We start from the raw sequence: 20603 nt of genomic DNA, 5'->3' as shown, positions 1-20603 counted from the left end.
AGCTTACAAGAACTTACTTAAGGGAAGTAGTGCGACTGCATGGTGTTCCGATATCCATTATCTCTGATAGAGATAGTAGATTCACTTCAAGATTTTGGCAGTCACTACAAAGTTCCCTGGGGACTAGGCTAGACATGAGTACAGCCTACCACCCACAAACAGACGGACAAAGTGAGAGAACGATATAAACTTTAGAAGATACGCTGAGAGCCTGTGTGATTGACTTTGGAAAGGCATGGGACATCCATTTACCCCTTGTCAAATTTTCATACAACAATAGTTATCATACAAGCATAAAGGCTGCTCCGTTTGAAGCCCTCTATGGTCGAAAGTGCAGATCCCCTCTATGCTGGACTGAAGTTGGCGATACCCAGTTAGCTAGAGGAAGAGTTCCTTAAAGCACTCTCACCGGTCCGGAAATCATACGAGAAACGACAGAGAAGATCGTCTAGATTCGTGAACGATTGAAAGCCTCTAGAGACCGACAGAAAAGCTACGCTGACCAAAGGAGGAAACCTTTGGAATTCCAGGTAGGAGACCACGTCTTATTAAAGGTCTCACCGTGGAAGGGTTTAATACGCTTTGGAAAGCGTGGGAAACTAAATCCAAGATACATAGGACCTTTCGAGATTCTTGCCAGAATCGGCCCTGTGGCTTACAAGCTTAACCTACCGCGCGAACTTAGTAACATCCATCCAACCTTCCACGTCTCAAACTTGAAAAAGTGTCTGTCCGACGAGACTCTTGTTATTCCACTCGACGAGATCGAGATCAACGAGAGCCTCAACTTTGTGGAAGAACCAGTAGAAATCATGGACCGAGAGGTCAAACAAACAAAACAAAGTCGCATACCCATCGTGAAGGTTCGCTGGAACGCCAAGCGGGGACCTGAATTCACATGGGAACACGAAGATCAGATGAAACAAAAGTACCCTCATCTCTTTCATGTTCACTAGTATCTTTACTACTTTAAATTTCGGGACGAAATTCTCTCTAACGGGGGGATGATGTGACAACCCGATATTTCAACTCTTTGTAATGACCTAAAAGGGTCAAGTATTGTAACCACTTTTGAGTGATAAAATTTACTTTCATAATAAAATGTACAAATAGTTCTATTTAAATTCCTTCTATGTTTAAATGTCTTTAAACCATGATCGTACGTAAAAAGAACGCCCAAATCCGACTTCATATATTGAAGTTATGATTTTTCCAAGTTCAGCTTAGCAACAGACAGCTAAAAACTCGAATCGGAGATCGAGCGACTTTTGGCCGGAATGACCTAAACGAGAATCGAAGGTCTCGACAATGGTATTTCAACGGTAAAAAGTCTGGCAAAAACCGACGTCAGATAAAGAAGTTATGAATTTTTGAAGAAATTCCTTAAACACGATGAGTTATAAAATAAATAATAAAATTAATTTCGGAATTTGCCAACGGAGTCTAAACGAAAGTTGTAGAGCGTAGTCTCACCTACGCGTGGATATAAATACCATCGAAAAAGGAGTTCGTATGAAGAAGATATGAATTTTTGAAGTTTATTAAATAAATTATATATTTATTTAATTCAAAATTCAAGCATTATCCGAAGAGGAGTCAGCGTCCTCATCCGAGGTACGCGCTGCGTACCCCTGTACGCCCTGCATACCCGAGGGACTTGGCCTCGGATCGTCCACGTCGCCCTATGTGAGGCTACCGACCCGTCCGACCCGCCCGTCCGACCGACCCGTCCGACCCGCCGTCCCATCCGACCCGCCAGACTGAACCGTCCTATCCGAAGCCGAGGCAGTCGAGGCTTCGGTCATGCATGACGTATGCGTACGCGCTGCGTACGAGCGTACGCCCCGCGTACGAGGCTTCTCAGACCCTCCTATAAATAGCATGTGAGGGCTTCCAAGAAAAATGCTCATTTCTCTCCTTTCTTTCACGATATTGCCTCTTTTTCCGTGCCCGTTCAAACCCGAAGCTCTGGTCTTTTTGCTCAAGTCCCGAGGGTCGATTTTACTCCCGAGATTCCCGAGAATCTCGAGAAAAATCCGTTTCCTGAGACGAAACTCTGCCCGGTTTTCCATCTCGCTATCTCCAAACTTTCAAGTGAGTTCATACCCCTTAATTTACCTTTTAAATATTCTATAAATTCTTTTATATGCTTTCAAGGGGGGGGGGGGGGGGGGGGGATTACAAGTAAAACACACGAGTATTATCGTGTGTTACATAAAGAAGTCTTTTATATTCTTTTATATATCCAAATCACATGCGATTTACAAACTTTATAAGGAACTTTCATATATATAAAATATGTTAAAATAGCATTCTATCTTTTGAAATATACATTGTTGTAATGCATGTATAAACTAAACTTTTCTTAGATTATATGTATACTTGTCTATCTTAGACTCTACTCCAAAAATCTATGCTTTCATAACAAATGATTCCTTTTCTAGGTATTTCTAAACAAACGAGACACACTTTTAGAAAACTATAATAGGTATAGTTTTACGAACAAATTTCTAACTCTTATGTACTAGAAACATGAATTTCAAGAAGTCACTTTTGTATACAAGAACAAACGTAACATTTTAACAAGTAGATCTGTTTTTATACCACGGTTTTGTGAGACACTAACTTCATGTACGTTCGAGCACACATTTCAAGTCCTGTATTATATACCAGAATCCCTTGGAGGGGGAGCATGGTGTTTGTGTATAGATCTATACGGGCTTGACAACCCGCGCCCTGACTGTTAGCTGCAGTCCACCGTTTGGGGTGACAAACGTCATAACATTCCAACGCCTGAAGAACGTTGTGTATAGGCATTCCGAGTCAATAGTATGGTTATAAAACTCACAAGGGGTATTAAAAATGCATTGATTTACAAGGTTTTCAAACTCATTGGTTATTTTACACTTACATACATTTTAGAAACAAACATTGGTCTTGAGTGAAGGCTACTTTTATACTAGTAGAAAATATAGGATTTTCTTAACACAAACAAACAAAGACAAAACATTTCATTTCATACAAACATTGTCATTTAAATACTTATGAAACTCACCAGCTTAAATGCTGATCTACTCTTTCAAAATTACTCTTATGTCCCAGGAAATCAGTAATTTCAGGTATTCATTATGCTTTTGATGAAGGGATGCTGCGGCGCCAGTTTAATCTCGTATTTTGACATCATATTGTAATTGGTTTTGAACATGTAACTTTTGACAAATGTAAACTTTCAATTATATATATGATGGTTGTATTGCTTTCTTTACTATGTATTCATTTGTTACGTTACCACATGAAGTCATCCGCCCCCGAACGTTTCCGCCGTTCAGGTTTGGGGGTGTGACAAAAACCTAGCGTAAGAATCTTCTGAATGCCTTGAGGAAGAGGAGAGACTTTGGATGAGTTGTTGCCATAGAACAGACCCATAATCTACATTGATGCCATTGTAGATACCATACATGATTGACAGAAAGAGTCGACTGGCACCATCAGAGCCAGCACTCCTTTCAGAAAGGCCTTTGAATAAAACAGTGAACATCCCGTTCCACTGTGGAGGCAGGCACGACTTCTTGAATTTCGCGACTGAAGTAAGCACCTCCATATAACCCATGTTGTAGAACATATTGAACAAGTGCCCCATTGGAATCGTCTCATGATTAACCCTCGTAGAGTCAGCTTCAAACCCTAACAGGGAGCAAAATTGTTGCTTGGAAATTGATGCTTTGTGCTGAAAAACGTCAAAGAAGATTCTGTCAACCGCTTTGTCATAGTGAGCAGTCGCAAAGATTTGCGACAAGAACTCCATTGGAACTGATTCAACCCTTGTAAGTGCAGGAGCGATCGGAGAAAATCGCAAGCACTCGATTATGGGGAACATGAAGGCATCGTAAGACTGAGGAGTTAAATCAATGATGAGGCTTTGTTGAGGGCGAATGGGAAGTATATGGGATGTTGCGTGAACAGAAGATGAATCTGCCATTGTTTGAAGAGAGTGAAGAAGATGATGAACAGGGAAGAATCAAGGAATTTTGGCTCTTTGGGAATTTTGATGGCGGTAAAGAGGTAAATGAAGGATTGTGTTGCCTTTTATACTGGGGTTTAAGGAGAGAGAAAGATCTTCCCAAATATTCGATTGAGAATGGAAGGGTTTTTCGGAGTTGACTGATACGTGACAGTTGGGGTTGCCGATGATCACGCATGAGAGAGAATGTCAGACCCCTAAGAACACGTCTCCCATCAAGCGCCGTTTGAATATAAACCGTTTCAAATTCACACGTGCTTCTGCGACGCCATTTGGAGATAAGACGTTTCCAATTCGCATGCGTTCCCTTTTTGCGCCGTTTGAAATCAAATCGATTAGACTCCCGCCTGAGTCAGCATGTCATCATCTTATCCGTTTAAATTGTAACGGCATCTTTTGAACAATGCTCCCACGTGGATTAAAATGAACCACAACTTGTAATCAACCACCAATCCAATGAAAATGCCTTTAATTAATAGAACTTGAATTTTGGAAAATCAAAGATTTTCGTGCTAAGGGTGTAAAAGAAAAGAAATAAAGCAATACTTTTTAGGAAAAATTGTGATGTCAATAAAGACACGAAACAAATGATCCCGAGCACGAATCTCTTTCTTCAAAGTCAAGAGAGACCTTAAAGTGTTTGTTTGGTTTCCCGTTGGAATAACGATCAAACACTTATTAAGAAGTGTTGAAAGGCTTCTTTTAATTAGGCTTCTTAGGGTGGCTTTCGCTTTGATTCAACATTCCTAATCTTGAAATAAGATAGAAAGTGAGCAAAGTACTTGTGAGACCGGTGTAGTCTGTTGAAAAAGTAGGTTGGTAATAATTTTAAATTGGCTGGGAAATATAAAATCTCAACAAGAATTAAAAACTGGATCCCAAGGGAAGAAATGTTATGGTTTTTAACAATTTCATAGGAATCACACAAAAGAAAATTTTGAGATTTCATGAAGATACGTCCGTCAATTCATTAGTGAAAACTAGAGCAAATTAATTGTTCACCGTCAATTCAGATTGGGTATTGAATTTTGGGTTTCACTCAGCTCGTAGTGGCACGAAACTAAGATCATGAACGCAGTTATTGGGTAACCATAAACCTCAGTGGTAATTTCTGAGAGTCTCAAGGGTTACGTTTGTGAACTGAGTGGGATGGAGAAATGTAATGTACATGGTGTAAGAAATCAAAAGTACCTCTGCTGTGAAAGATAGGACTAAGCAGAAAACTCTTATCTCTTGTGAGAAGAGAGTTAGGTAGCTCACGATTAGAATAAATGTGATAGCCTAATTGGGAAGACAAGGTTTGTGTATACCAAGTCATTAAGGCTATTATTCAGAATCAGATGAGGCTTTGGACACATACAGCAGCATGCTTTTAGGGACACTTAACTAATTTAACAATTTCCCCATAAACAAACACACAAATAAAATTAAAGCCAAAAAGGAAATAAAGAACAAAATATTTTTGGAGTTTTTGAAATTATATATATTAAGAAAAATATTTTTGGAATTTTTGATAAATAATAGTGAAAGAAAAATAAATAAAAAAAATAAAAAAAATAAAAAAAAAATAAGACTGAAAAAGAAAATAAAAAGTTAAAAAAAAAAACTTTGGAACCGAACCTGAGCGTTCGGTCTATTTCGGGTGAGAAAAATTGAGAAACCGAACCCGAAGGTTCGGTCTATTTCGGTTACCAAAGAAAATAGATTTTCAAAAAGGGAATACTTTTGACAATAAGAAAAATGAATTTGGAACAATTGTACATGAAATTTACAACCAAGAAAACCACCTTTGATTGATGAGCGAAAAGCAGATTATCCATCCAAACCCGAGCGTTTTGTTCATTTCGGTACATGAGTACAAGACCCGAACCCGAATGTTCGGTCTATTTCGCTTCTTACTTTTGAGATTGAGAGGTGATTTGTGGTACTGACTCTGATTCCATCATGCCTAGCCCTTGTAGAATTTTGTTGAACGACACTTCAGGAAGGGCTTTGGTGAAGACGTCAGCCAGTTGATCAGTGGTTCTAACAAAATGAATTTCAACGTTCCCATCTTCCACATGATCTTTAATGAAGTGATACCTCAGTGCTACGTGCTTGGTCTTGGAGTGTTGTACTGGGTTATGACAGATCCTAATTGCACTTTCAGAGTCACAATATAGTGGGATCTTTTTCATATTGAGTCCATAGTCCTGGAGTTGACTTTGGATCCAAATCACTTGAGAAGTGCAGGAGGCAGCTGCAATGTATTCTGCTTCAGCCGTAGACAAAGACACACAAGTTTTTTTCTTTGATTGCCAACTAACCAACTTCCCATCGAGGAATTGGCAGCCTCCGGTGGTGCTTTTCCTGTCTAGTCCACAACCTCCAAGGTCTGCATCTGAGTAGGCTTGAACGAAGAAGCCCGAGTTGGAAGGATACCATAGACCTAAAGAGGTAGTTTGCTTGAGATAACGAAGTATGTTCTTCACTGCAAGCATATGAGGTTCACGTGGATTCGCCTGAAATCTAGCACAGTAGCATACAGAGAACATTATATCAGGCCTGCTAGCAGTAAGATACATCAGAGAACCGATCATCTGGCGATATAGCATAATATCAACTACTGGCTTATCCAAGGATGGAGTGAGCTTGGTGCCGAACGCCATTGGAACTTTAACCTATGAATCTCCCATCATGCCAATTTTTGCCAGGAGAGTCTTTGTGTAAGCTTCCTGATTAATAAAGATGCCTTTGGGTCCCTGTCTAATATTTAAACCAAGGAAAAAGTTAATTGGACCCATTGAGCTCATTTCAAATTTAGTCTCCATCAGCTTTCTGAATTCAGACGTTAAGCTAGGATTCGTTGAGCCAAAGATGATATCATCGGCGTAAATTTGAACAATCATAAGGTGGTTACCTTCCTTCTTACGAAAGAAGGTTGGGTCAACCGAACCTTGTTTGAATTTGGACATCTTTAAAAACTTTGTTAGCGTTTCATACCAGGCTCTCGGAGCTTGTTTCAGTCCATATACGGCTTTGTCCAAAATATATCAATGATTAGGGTACCTTTCATTTACGAATCCGGGAGGTTGCTCCACGTACACTGTTTCTTCAAGTTCTCCATTTAGAAATGCACACTTAACATCCATTTGGTAGACTTCAAAGTTTTTGTGTGCAGCATAGGCAAGAAATATTCTAACGGATTCCAGCCTAGCTACAGGAGAAAAAGTTTCTTCATAGTCAATTCCTTCCTCCTGACAGTATCCTTTCACCACCAGACGTGCTTTGTTTTGTATCATGTTCCCTTCCTTTTCCATTTTGTTTCTGAATACCCATTTGAGACCAACAACTGAGGCATCTTGAGGAGTTGGAATGAGGCGCCAAACTTTGTTCCTTTCGAATTCATTCAGTTCGTCTTGCATAGCTTGAACCCAATCGGAGTGATCAAGAGCAGTGCTAACTGTCTTTGGTTCAACTTTTGATACGAAAGAGTTAAACATACAGAATTCTACTTTTGAAAATAAGGAAGTTTGTTTTGCCTTAAGTTGTGATCGGGTCAGAACTTTTTCAGAGACATTACCGACAACTTGAGAGACAGGATGATCTCTGGTCCATTTGACGAGAGTAGGGTAATTTGGATCATAAGATGGATCCAATTCAGCGTTTACCATCTCTTCTAGTTCGGATTGACTTTCATCGTCATAAAGCATATCAGCATTCTCCCCATCGGCAGATAATCTTTCAGGTATTTCTTGAGTATCTTGAGCTACAGAGGTTTCTGGTGGTGCTGAGCTTTCGGGTGTTGATGCACCTTTGGGTGGTGAGGCACTTTCGGTTGTTGAAGAGCTTTCGAGTGCAGCTTGAGAACTGTTCTCCCCCTCAACATGTGAGCTTGGCTGTGATGATGAAGATGGATCCTCCCCCTCAACTGAAGCATTGTGCTGTGGAGCTTTGTTGGAACTGGATACTCCTTCATTCATTCGCGTTGTAGCATCTTCGACAAGTTGCTTCAGATGATCTACCATGTTGTCAGCTGCGCTGGCTTCCGAGAGAATGGCCTTCTCTGGTTCATCAAATAACTCGACGAACTTCTCAAATAGGTTTGCAATCGAGGCTGTGACTTGACCTGTTTGAGGAAAGATTTCTCCAGCTGTGTCTACGTTGGCTTTTAGCTTTTTGACATAGCTATCATCAAAAGTCACGTAATAAGTTTCTTCTATTTTCCTCGAGCGTTTGTTTAATACCCTGTATGCTTTAGAAGTGAGAGAATAGCCCAGAAAAATCCCTTCATCGACTTTGACATCAAACTTGTTGCGGTGTTCTTTAGAATTGAAGATGAAGCACCGAGAACCGAACACATGGAAAAATTTGACATTTGGCTTCCTGTTGTTGATGATCTCATAAGGAGTGAGAGTGAATCGCTTATTGAGATATGACCTGTTCTGTGTAAAACAAGCTGCAGAGATAGCATCAGCCCAAAAATATAAAGGTAAAGAAGCAAAACTTGGCATGGTTCGGGCCGCTTCACACAAAGATCGGTTTCGTCTTTCGACAATTCCGTTTTGTTGAGGTGTGTAGGGAGCTGAGAAGTTGTGACTAATTCCTTTTTCTGCCAAGAATTCTTCGAATTCTTTATTTTTGAACTCCAGCCCATTGTCGCTCCTGATGTTGCGAACGACTTTCTTCAGCTGTACTTCAACCTGCTTGATGAACATCTTTAGCTTGTGAGTCGCTTCAGATTTAAGCTTAAGAAAGAACACCCATGTAAAACGCGAAAATTCGTCAACAATAACAAGAATGTACTTGCTACCGCCGATGCTTTCGATAGATGATGGACCACACAAATCAATATGAAGTAACTCTAGTGGTTCAACAACTTTAGTGTTTATTATTGATGGATGACTTTGACGACTCTGCTTTTCCATTTCACATGAAGCACACAAATGTTCTCTATCATACTTGAGCAATGGAAGACCTCGAACATGACCTCCAGTGACAAGTTTGTTGATATCCTTAAAGTTGAGATGTGAGAGTCTTCGGTGCCACAGCCAGCTTTCGTCAGATTCTGCTTTGGATAACAGGCAGATAGTTGGATTCCCTTTGATGGCTTTGAGGTTCAGGGGAAACATTTCACCTTTGCGCTCCGACTTGAGAATAACTCTTTTCGTCTTCTTCTCAATTATTTCTGAACCCTCATCGTCGAATGCAACCTTCCTAATCGTGAAATCACCATTTGTAATCATTCCATAGCCTTTTATGGTGCCGAAGGAGTTGTTCCCGAACTTGACATTTCCACCGTTTGAAAGAGACCTAAATTCCCTTAGTTCTTCCTTCCTTCCTGTCATGTGACGCGAGCAGCCACTGTCAATGTACCATTCTTCGTCAAACTGCTCATCACTGATAACCTGCAAAAATTAAGCAGATTTAGGAACCCAAAGTTTCTTAGGTCCACGTGAGCCTTTCACAGGAACAGGAATAGTAAGAGAGATGTGAACATAATAGAATTTAGAATGTGGTTGAGAGGAATTAGAAGAATTGAAAGAATTAGAAGAGTTAGAATGAGAGAATTTAGACTGAGATGATTTCTTGACTTGAGATTCTAGGTGACCCTTTTGTTTTTGATCATCAGTGGGACCGAACCTTTGCTTTCGGTAGATAGTGTTCTCTGAACCGAACCTCTACTTTCGGTTGATATTGTTTTCTGAACCGAACCTCTGCTTTCGGTTGATGTTGTTCTCTAAACTGAACCTCTGCTTTCGGTTGATATTGTTCTCTTGTGATTTAACAGTACTTTTCTCTGACTTTAAATTTCTGTCACGATATGAGAAATAGGCATTTTGAGATTGCCAAAACTATTTTCTTTCAGAGAGATTCTTCTTGTATCTCTGATTTCTTTGCTGTTTTTGATTTCTCACCTGCTTCGGCTGATGATGGATATTCGCTTTTGGTTTTTGTTTTCCGTCAGCTGGTTCACTCCGAACTGATGATGTTTTGCTTAAAGGAGTGACTTCTTTTGCAGGAATTCCTTTTTCTTGAGGAACATCTTTTGTACCACTAGTACTTGGCACGTCGAAGCTATCAGGCTTGTTTAAAGGTTCTGGCACATATCTGCCTTTGGTTTTCCATGATGTCCTTTCTGACAGACCAACTGTTTCGTCAGCATTGTCGATAGGAGCTGACCAGAAGAACTCATCGCAGCCATCAGCATTATCTTTGTTTACAATGGTTGTGAGTTCACATGTCTGATGTTCGGTTACACCTGTGACCTTATACACCTGATTTGGAGTGGTTCTAACCTTTTGGTATACAACAGCCTTTTCTTCAAGGATCGGGGACTTTTGTTGGGACAAACGAGCAAACTCCACAGAATTTTCTGAAATAAGATTCTTGTGGTTTTTGGGTTCTCTCTTGACAAATTCAGAACAGTCAACTACGTCCTCTACAGAAATTTCACTCATATCATCGTCATCATTGAGCTCAGATGCATTTTCAACATCAATTTTATTTTCTGAGCTCAAGTTGGTACTCAATGAGTCAAACTTTTGTATGGTTTCGGTCCTTAGTTTCAGTTTATCATTTTCATCCAAAAGGTTTTTCAGCATGTCCTTATGGTCCTTGGACTTTATGAAAGATTCGATTTTGTCTAGACCATACATATATGTCAGATTAACATCCTCAGACGAAACAACACTTTCACAATTATACGCTTCAGCATCAATTTCATCCTCCTTAAACTCAAGGAAGGGCAAAATCATGCGATGAATTTTCTGTCCTATTTCACAGTCCAAATGAAGCTGAGTGATATTAGTATAAAGACTCTTAGCAATTAAACAAAAGACATTTCTCTGTTTTAAAAGCTTTAAATTGTCTCTTTGCAAATAAATGTTTTCATCCTTGGTTTTGATTAACTCCGACTCCTTCAGTTCGATCCACATCCTCCGTTCCTCACTCTTTGAAGACACCGTGCTTATTTGGTCAGTTAGGTTAGAATTGGTGACTCGTGTTTGAGTTAAACTGCTGTCTAGATGAGAGATTCTTGAATTAACATTTTTTAATTCTTTTTCATATGAAATTTGTGGGACTTTGAATGCATTAAAAATGGATTGTACCTTCTTGATTAACTCATCAAGTTCGTTGAACTGCACGCTGAGCGGTTTTGCTGTGAAGCACAAGTCCTCACGCTCCTTTGTGTCTTCATTCCCACCATCTGTGTTGTATCCCCTCATCTGAGATACATCAAACACCATCAAGCATTTTCCACCGCTACCCTCATCTTTCGCCACATAAGCCTTTCCATGAGAAGGCTTCCTTACTTCATCATCCTCAAAGTCGGTTGACCAGACCTCCACGCCACCGAACTCATCATTCGCTACCGAACCCTGCACAATTAAAGCATTCATAGAAGGGTTAGCAGTAGATTTCTTTCTCTTGATCTCTTCCAGTGTTTTCAACAACACTGCTTCTTCATCTTTCTCCTCATCCTTTTCTGCCATTTTCTTAAGAACACAATCTTTGGCATAGTGATTTTTTCCTCCACAATAATAGCAGCTCACTCCCGAATCTCCTTCAGCTTTCGGTTCCTTCTTTGGTTCTTCTGCCTTTGGTTCTTCCCTGACCTTTTCAGAACTATAACTTCCCTGCCAATTTCAGTTCTTATTGGTGGGGAACCTTTTCTTGATGAACCTTTTTGGGTTTGACACCATCATTGCATAGTCGTCAGAGGTAAGGTCATAATCCTCTAGGTTGAGGTCTTCAACTTCCATCACAGCTTTGCTTTTGGACAGAAGGGCCAATGAACCCAAGCTTGAAACCACATTTTTCTCCTGTAACACGATCTTTTCTTGAGATTTCAGAATGCCTACCAGTTTCGCCAAAGAGTAAGATTTGAATTGCTCATGCGCTTTAACTGTGGACACAACCGCTCTCCACTCAGATCTGAGACCGTTTAAAAAGGTAACCTTTTGTTCAATCAACTTCCTTTCAATATCATGTTTAATCATCTTACTGAGAAGATGATTTAAGCAATCGAATGTCTGAGTTACAGTTTCTTCAGGACTCTGCTTGAATTCACCAAACTCGGATAGCAGCAAGGTTTGAACAGAATGCTCAAGATCCTCGTCCGTAGAATACAATTCTCATAGCCTATCCCATATTTCTTTGGCAGTTGTGCATGAACTCACCAGCCTGAAAGTGTCAGATTGAAGAGCGAATCTGATTAATCTCAATGCTTAATATTGCACTGAAATTTATCTTTTTCGTCTTGAGCAATATCTTTAACGTCTTTCAAAAGATCATTATACTCCTTCTGAGTTTTAATAATTCTTGAAGTTGCTGAATGAGCGAATGGTCCAGAAACGATTGCTTCCCAGATGAGATATCCATTGTCCTCAGATCCAATAACATAATCTTCAAAATGATGTGCCCAGACTTCGTAATCCTGAGTATAAAGAAAGGGAATCTTTGTCGTTGATCCAATGCTGTTTGAGATGTTAATGGGATTGGATTGTGACTCGTCCATGCTTGATCGAATAACCTGTTTAAAAGATCAGACTTGTAATGTATTAAATTAGGGCAAAACATATAAATGCTGAGTTACGTCAATTATGGGATGACGGCTCAATAAATATTGATTAATGCCGAATAACCCTAATCGCAACCTTTTTCACAGAAAAGATGTGTATGAATTACACAGCCTCCTGCTCTGATACCAATTGATAAGATATTAAATAAACTTAAAGATCGATTAGATCTTTGTAACAGGTAGTACGAAGAACATAAACAATAAACAAGACAAAGTTGAATCACAATATGTCGAATGATTGATTCAAACAATCCTCAGCAGAGCTCGACTAAGAACTTCCACTGTAGAGGTTTTAGGGTTACAGAACGATACTGAAACTACTCTGATCGATCTATTCTTTTGTTACTATCGTTTCAGTCGTTAACCTAAGATGCATGCAAGCACCTATATTTATAATAAACCCTATCAAGCTCACGGTTGGACAGGCCCAAACCGGAGTTACAAAACTGGACTAACTAGCGAGCCCAATCGACGCAATACATAACATAACACGACCCAACAGTGCCCCCAATGTTACAGTCACCTATTAAATGTGTCGGTTAACAACACACGCTCCACCGAACTATAACAAACATTGAGTCACCCTTTGCTACCTTTTCTTAGAACCATTTAGTATGCCGGTTAACCACACACGCTCTACTAACGTCTTCGCAAGGGTACAAAGTGTAATTTCATAGAATTGCATCAAATTCACTTTTTCCTAAAGTAACTAAGATTGGGAATTTTGTAAAAACATTTAGTCACATTATACTTTTAATGGAAAAGGGTTTGCCTTATCCTGCCCGTTCGGCTAATGACCCTCCACCAATCAAGGAAGCGGTGGGTGAGAGTGGGCACCCATTAAACGGCCATTTACAAGGTCATAACCTTATACCCCCCCCCCCCCCCCCCTTATAGATTGACTTCGTGAATAAGGCCTACTAACGGTAAGACTAGCAGTTTAAGTTATACATATATAATATTAGACTTTTAATGTTATATATAGTAAAAGGGTGAATTTTAGACTTTTAAAATACTAGGTGGTCTAATTTTAATAAATTACACTTTTAATTTAATTTAATGTAAACCATATCACTATGGATTTATTAACTTTCTTTTAATTATACACTTAATTAATTTAATAAAACCATAAGGGTGCAATTTGAACTTTTTTCAAAAATTAGGGTTTTAGAATTTAGCATTTGAAAATTAAACTTTTAATTAAAATTTAAATTCCAAAACTTGAGGGCAAGTTATGAAACATTTCAAAACATTGGGGTTTAGAATTTAAATATTTCAAAATTAAACTTTTTAATCAAAATTTAAATTCCAAAACTTGAGGGCAAGTTTTGAAACATTTCAAAACTATCAAGATCAAAAATAAAATAAGGCAATTAAACAGTTAATTGGTGATTATCTAGTTTTTTGACCTAATCCAATTTTATGCTAGATAATTGACCAAATAATTCAAATAATTTAACATTTATCAAATAAGGTAACAATTATCTAATTAGATGACCAAAATCTTTTATTTTTGACAAAGATAATCATAATGAATCAATAAATTTCGTATATTATTAATTTAAAACAATTATGGAAATTATCCTAAGTCAAAATAGGAAAAAAAAATTCGAAAATTCGTCTGTCTGACAGCCAGACTCGCCGAGTCACTCCCTGGACTCACTGAGTTGGCCTGACTCCCCGAGTCCAGATACTGACTCGCCGATTCGGGTCAGGTAGAGGCCAGAAACTCGATATTTAGCAGATAAACAAGCATTTCATCACATCCAACAGAAACCAATCACGGCTCTGATACCACTGATGGGTTTTAGACAAAAGAACATCCTATATGCTCATGCAAACCCTAAAGCCTGGATCTAGGTTTCTCTGTTGTACATGCAATTCATCCAAGACTCAAGAACCCTAATCTAGCATGTGAACTTCGAAAATATCATATAAGAACAGATCTAGATGATTACCTCGTTGATAATGGCTTGAATCTTCTTGTCTTGGAGCTTAGAGTCACAAGTGTCACTCTTCTAATGGCTTACAAACACCATAAGCAAGAGAATGACTTATGACAAGGAGGAGGAGACACCAAAAATGTCTAGGGTTCTCTTAGAAGTGTTAGCCACATTTTTGGGGCCTTAGGGGTTCCTTATATAGGTAGGCTATTAGGGTTTTCAAGTAGGAAACCCTAATTTGACTGCTTATGCCCTAAGCAGCCCATGAACTCCCTTTAGAACACCCCTTGGACGATTTATTTATGGGCTTCCCATAGAATTCGTCCAACCTATGTTCCAAGGTGATCCGTAGCCCAATTGCAATTATCTTATAGTTATAAATTCAGTCCCCTAAGTTTAATTAATGTCTTTTAGTCACAAAACTATTTCTTAATAAATTATTGACTAATATTAATTAAACAATATGAGTTCTCCTTTAATATATTATTCATATAATATATTAATAAATCATAATTATTCCTTTTTCTCCATAAATCATCCTATCAAGTTGCTTTGGTGAAGGCAACCCAAAAGGACCATGCACAATCGAGTCAAGTACATATCAAATATAGTTACAAGCTTAGACACTAATCCAACAATAATTCCTCTTGTAGATGCATCATCCTTTCCCAATTTGCCAAGTGTATAAGTTTTTCCAGTTCTTGTTTGACCGTAAGCCATAATTGTTCCATTATACCTATTCAACACAACCTGCACAGGTAAATACAAGAGCTTTGATGATGACATACATATATGAGAATATAGTGTTCAAAATATAGGCATTTGTCAAACAAGCATGATTGAGTTTTCAAAAGTCAAGCAATGTTCACATACCTCAACTACTGGTTTTGCTACTACTTCATGGACACGCTTTTGAGATGCTGATTCTATAAGTACTTCATTAAATATTATTTAAGTAATTCAAAGATAATTGGAATTGTTTGGATGTGAAGTTAGATTATCATTACTAAGTTGATATTTCCCCCTTTTTTTCATTGAGCATTATTCTCATAAATATATAGACATTGTTGTGAACTGTTGTTGTAATCATGAGATTCTTGATACTGTTAATGAAGATGTTTTATATCCCTTGTTGCAAGAGCTTGTTACCACTCCATTCTTCCGATATTTTAAGGTATTGTTTCCATTAATATTTGGCTACTTTGTAAGACTAGTGATGAATTGAAAATCCTAATGTGTTCACATCTTTCATAGGTTAACTTATGGCAAGGGAAAAATAGTCCAGAATTAAAGCAACAGATACATAAACAACTTAGAAACCTCAGGTTTCACTATCAACTATATCATATTCCCTTTAGCCAGAAAATATCCATATTTGATTGGTTTCTTTTATGTTATAACCTATATTAGAAAGAGAAAAATACTAAACTTCACATACTTATTTTTTAAGGAGTATTTCTTTCCTGTAATGAAAAACATAACAAGTCTACTATGATTCACATGTAAATCATAAGTGAATCACATATGAATTATATGTGATTCACATGTAATTCACATATGAATCACATGCGATTCACGTGTAAACCACGTGTAATTCACATATGAATTACATGTGATTCACATGTAATTCACATATGAATCACATGCGATTCACGTGTAAATCACATGTAATTCACATATGAAGTACATATAAATCATATTTAATTCACATATGAATTACATGTGATTCACATTTAAATTACATTTGAATTACATGTGATTCACATGTAAATCACATATGAATTACATGTGATTTACATGTAATTCACATATGCATCACAAGCGATTCACGTGTAAATCACATATAAATTATATGTGATTCACATGTAAATCACTAATTCACATATGAATTACATGTGATTCACATTTAAATCACATATGAATTGCATGTGATTCACATTTAAATCACATACAATTCACAAATGAATTAAATGTGATTCACATGTAATTCACATGTAATTCACATATGAATCACATGTAATTCATATATGAATTACATGTGATTCAAATGTAATTAATATTTTCTTTTTAATTTTCTTGTAGATTTGGAAGAAATTATGGTGAATATTGAAGAGGTGAGAAATGATAAATTGAAGAAAATATGAAAATATTGACATGAAGACATGAAAACGTTTTGAAATTTTGTACCATTTTTTTGTTTTTTTATATTTTATTTTGTATCGAATAAAATATTTATTGTATTGTATAGATTTGTAAATAACATGAGTTTTCTTAGGATTTTCTTACAAATATTATAGTATATGAAATATGTATATATGCATTTATAAAAATATACATAAATGCATCTAAAATGTTGATTTTTTGGGTTAAAAAATTATAGTATTTTTAAATATTCCATTTTATTTTTTAATAGTTTTATTGATTTTTAAATGCTTTTAAAAAAATTGCAGTTTTTAAAAAAAATATTTTTTTTTTCAAAAATTCATGTTATCTATAGAAAATTAAAAAGTCTGCACTTTTTTTTTTTAAATAAATTGAAAAATACTATTTTTAAAAAAAATCCAAAAATTTGATTTGTTATGTAATTTTTTAGACATTTCTATTAATATTTACAATAACACAAAAAATTAAACATTAAATGAGGTTGATAAGATTACGATCATGCCCTTAATGAATTTGTTTTGATCTAATGCACCACTTTTAGTTCTTGGGTTCTCGGGAAACATTAAGTTCTCAACCGATTTCACACACACACATACACACACACACACACACACACACATATATATATATATATATATATATATATATATATATATATATATATATATATATATATATATATTAGTCGTTTACCCGCGCAAAGCGACAGGTGCAGATCAACAAAATGACATAAAAAGTTATTTAAACAAAATAACGAACAGATAGAGATTTCTTATACCTGGGCTAGGATCAAACGTAAGACATTTTTGGCTCATTCGATTTTAGTAGAAAGAAAAACCAAAGGAGGAGACAGCGAGCATGAGAGAGAACCAATGTTTTACGGTCAATGGCTAGGCATTCATGATAGACGAATGCTAGATCAATGTGCCTATTATAGTTTATATAATATGCTTTATAACGTGTACATCGTATTAGACCAATTCAAATGGATATGAAGAACACTTGGTCAAACTTTGACCCATTCAAAATCTTATCATCATCTTACTTGACTTTTTCATTAATGTTGACCGGGTAATATTCAATATTTATCGATTCAATTGGATATGAGGAACACTTGGTCAAACTTTGACCAATTCAAAATCTTATCATCATCTTATTTGACTTTTTCATAAATGTTGACTGGATAAGATTCAGTATCCTTTTAATGCATAAAGTCATTGTACATGATGCACTAATGGTTTGTACCTCTTAATTTTCAGCCTTTGACCAAATTTGCATAATAAGTAATAAAGATATATATATATATATATATATATATATATATATATATATATATATATATATATATATATATATATATATATATATGGTTAGGTTATTTTGTTTTCATTATCTATTGTGTGCATATATGACTGATTCTGGACCAATCATTTTTTGTTATTTTAAGAAAGTAATTAATACATATTACATGTTGAAGATATAATATGTATTAATTACATCTTCAGCATTTAATAAGCATTAATTACTTTATTAAAATAACTAAAATGATTGGTACAGAATCAATCATACAGACACACAATAGATAGTGAAAACATTTGAAGATAACTATATATATATATATATATATATATATATATATATATATATATATATAAGACACACAATAGATAGTGAAAACATTTGAAGCTAAATATATATATATATATATATATATATATATATATATCTTATTTTTTTTATAACTTAACTCGTTAATTACAGTTAGTTTTCAACTAATCTATAGCATATCTTATATGATTCTCTATCTTTTACTTTTTCGTTGGATTTAAGTTATTGATAAGAGTCGTTCAACTTTGATATTTTGACAAATAGATAGATATTTGAATAATTTGAATGTAATATGTTATAAACTAGAGAAGAATCCCGCTTTGCGGGATTGGATGCGCCAAAGAAAATTAATGCTACATTTCACCCATTTTAAGATTCAACTATCAAAATGTTGATAAAAAATTTAGTAGGTAACATACAAAGCAAATCATAAGTATGGGATTTAAATCCATTATTTTAAAAAAGGGTATAAGCTTACATTCTAAATACACCAAATTTAGCGGGTTAATTTATTCATTCTCTTAAAGTGTCTACAACACTTCCAAGAAATTCAAAAATTTTACTTACAACTAAGTGGAAAAATCTAAAGGGCATTTTCGAAATATATATAAAAATATTAACCTTTGCACAGGAAACATCCATCACCATCTTTGCTTCTGCCTTTGCTATACCATTTCCCTCTCATTTTGATCCAACCTATCACACAACTCACAACAAAAAAATGGTCATAATAACAAACATACTTTGCTAAATTACCATTTTACCCTTCTTACATACCATAAACCAAATGGTGAAAAGGGACAACAACACCAGTCGTTGCTGTAAGTGTTTCTATAATACTATGTGTCCCTTGAATCAAAGGAAGCATTCTGAATCTTTATCACAAATAATAGGTTTTATCAGTGACCGTTGACTTTTATATTTTTTTACCCAATACACAATTTAATGTAATAAATTAGAAGAAGGTCATGGTTACCTGACATATAAACACCATAAAGGTCTTTTTCCATCTTCCTAAGGAGTTCCAAGAAGTGTTAAAAAATGTCATTAAAAAATTTAGCAAATACCAGGAAATATCGTGTTTTCTAAGCAGGAACTTGAAAAAAAAAATCAAACAGTAGCCGATAACCAATTCTTTGAGTGAAAATTTGTAAAAGTAATGGAGTAATGGTTACATGGAGATAGGTAGTAACCCGGGCTAACTTAACTTGTCTTGCCTAAGCTACTGTTATGTTTCTCTCTTGTTACTGCTAGAAACTTGAGGCAACGCTTTCCTAATGGCCTCAACCTATTATAAAAGAATCAAAGAGAAACAAAATATGATGAGAAACAATCGGCAAATGTAATAAAAAAATAATAAAAAAATAAAAAAAGGTGCTACCTTTGCAGCGTGTATTTTCCAACCTTTTTAAGTTGATTTTCTACTTCAGATGGTTTTTCTTTTTGCTTTATAACAATAATTTTAAAATATATATATATATATATATATATATATATATATATATATATATATATATATATATATATATAAGCATTAATAACTGAATATCCCATGAAAACCAATTTAATTTGTTTTCAGGGTGGAAAATTATAACCCCAAATCCACAATGCTGAAGACATTAAATAATGACTATCCAATTCCCATATATGCTTCTTTGTAAACAGAAATTCAGTAATATGATTAATCAAACAGATGTATGCATTAACACATTACAACCTGCGGGTAACATTAATAGCTTCCTAACCCTAAACAGGGACTGCCTTGATAACTTTTAAATCAATTACAATAATTTTGGTAACTTATTGACAATTCATGATCACATAACAGATGAATACCCAAAAGTCTCAACCCACTGGATACGAAAGAAAGCATATCCGATCATATCTATGAAAGTTGAAAAGCCATGATACTTACCTCCGTGAATCTCTGGATGTGCTTTAACCAAATACCCTCTTTTGGGTTCCACCCGTCCACCTGTAGAGAAATTTTGGTTTTTCCAACAATTCTCTGTAATTCCGACTCTTAATTGTCTAATAATAACTTAAAAAATAAAGAGAAAGAACTCGAATAGTGACATACAGTTGGATAATTGGACCAATAAAACACTTTGATTTCACTAATACCACTCACACCTTCTAACAGATTGTTGTAAAACTCATATGGGGTATGACCAATTGACGTCTCCACACCCATCCCTGTTATACCTCCATTTTTTGAAACTGGAATTATGTCACAAAACATGCTAATTTTTTATTATAATTTTTTTTTGTGTAAAAATATGATTACAGAACCTAAAAAAGACAA

Source organism: Lactuca sativa, chromosome 4, assembly GCF_002870075.4.
Source record: "Lactuca sativa cultivar Salinas chromosome 4, Lsat_Salinas_v11, whole genome shotgun sequence".
Lineage (NCBI taxonomy): Eukaryota > Viridiplantae > Streptophyta > Magnoliopsida > Asterales > Asteraceae > Lactuca > Lactuca sativa.
The sequence above is the reverse complement of the archived record's forward strand: the minus strand, read 5'-3'. Positions refer to the sequence as shown.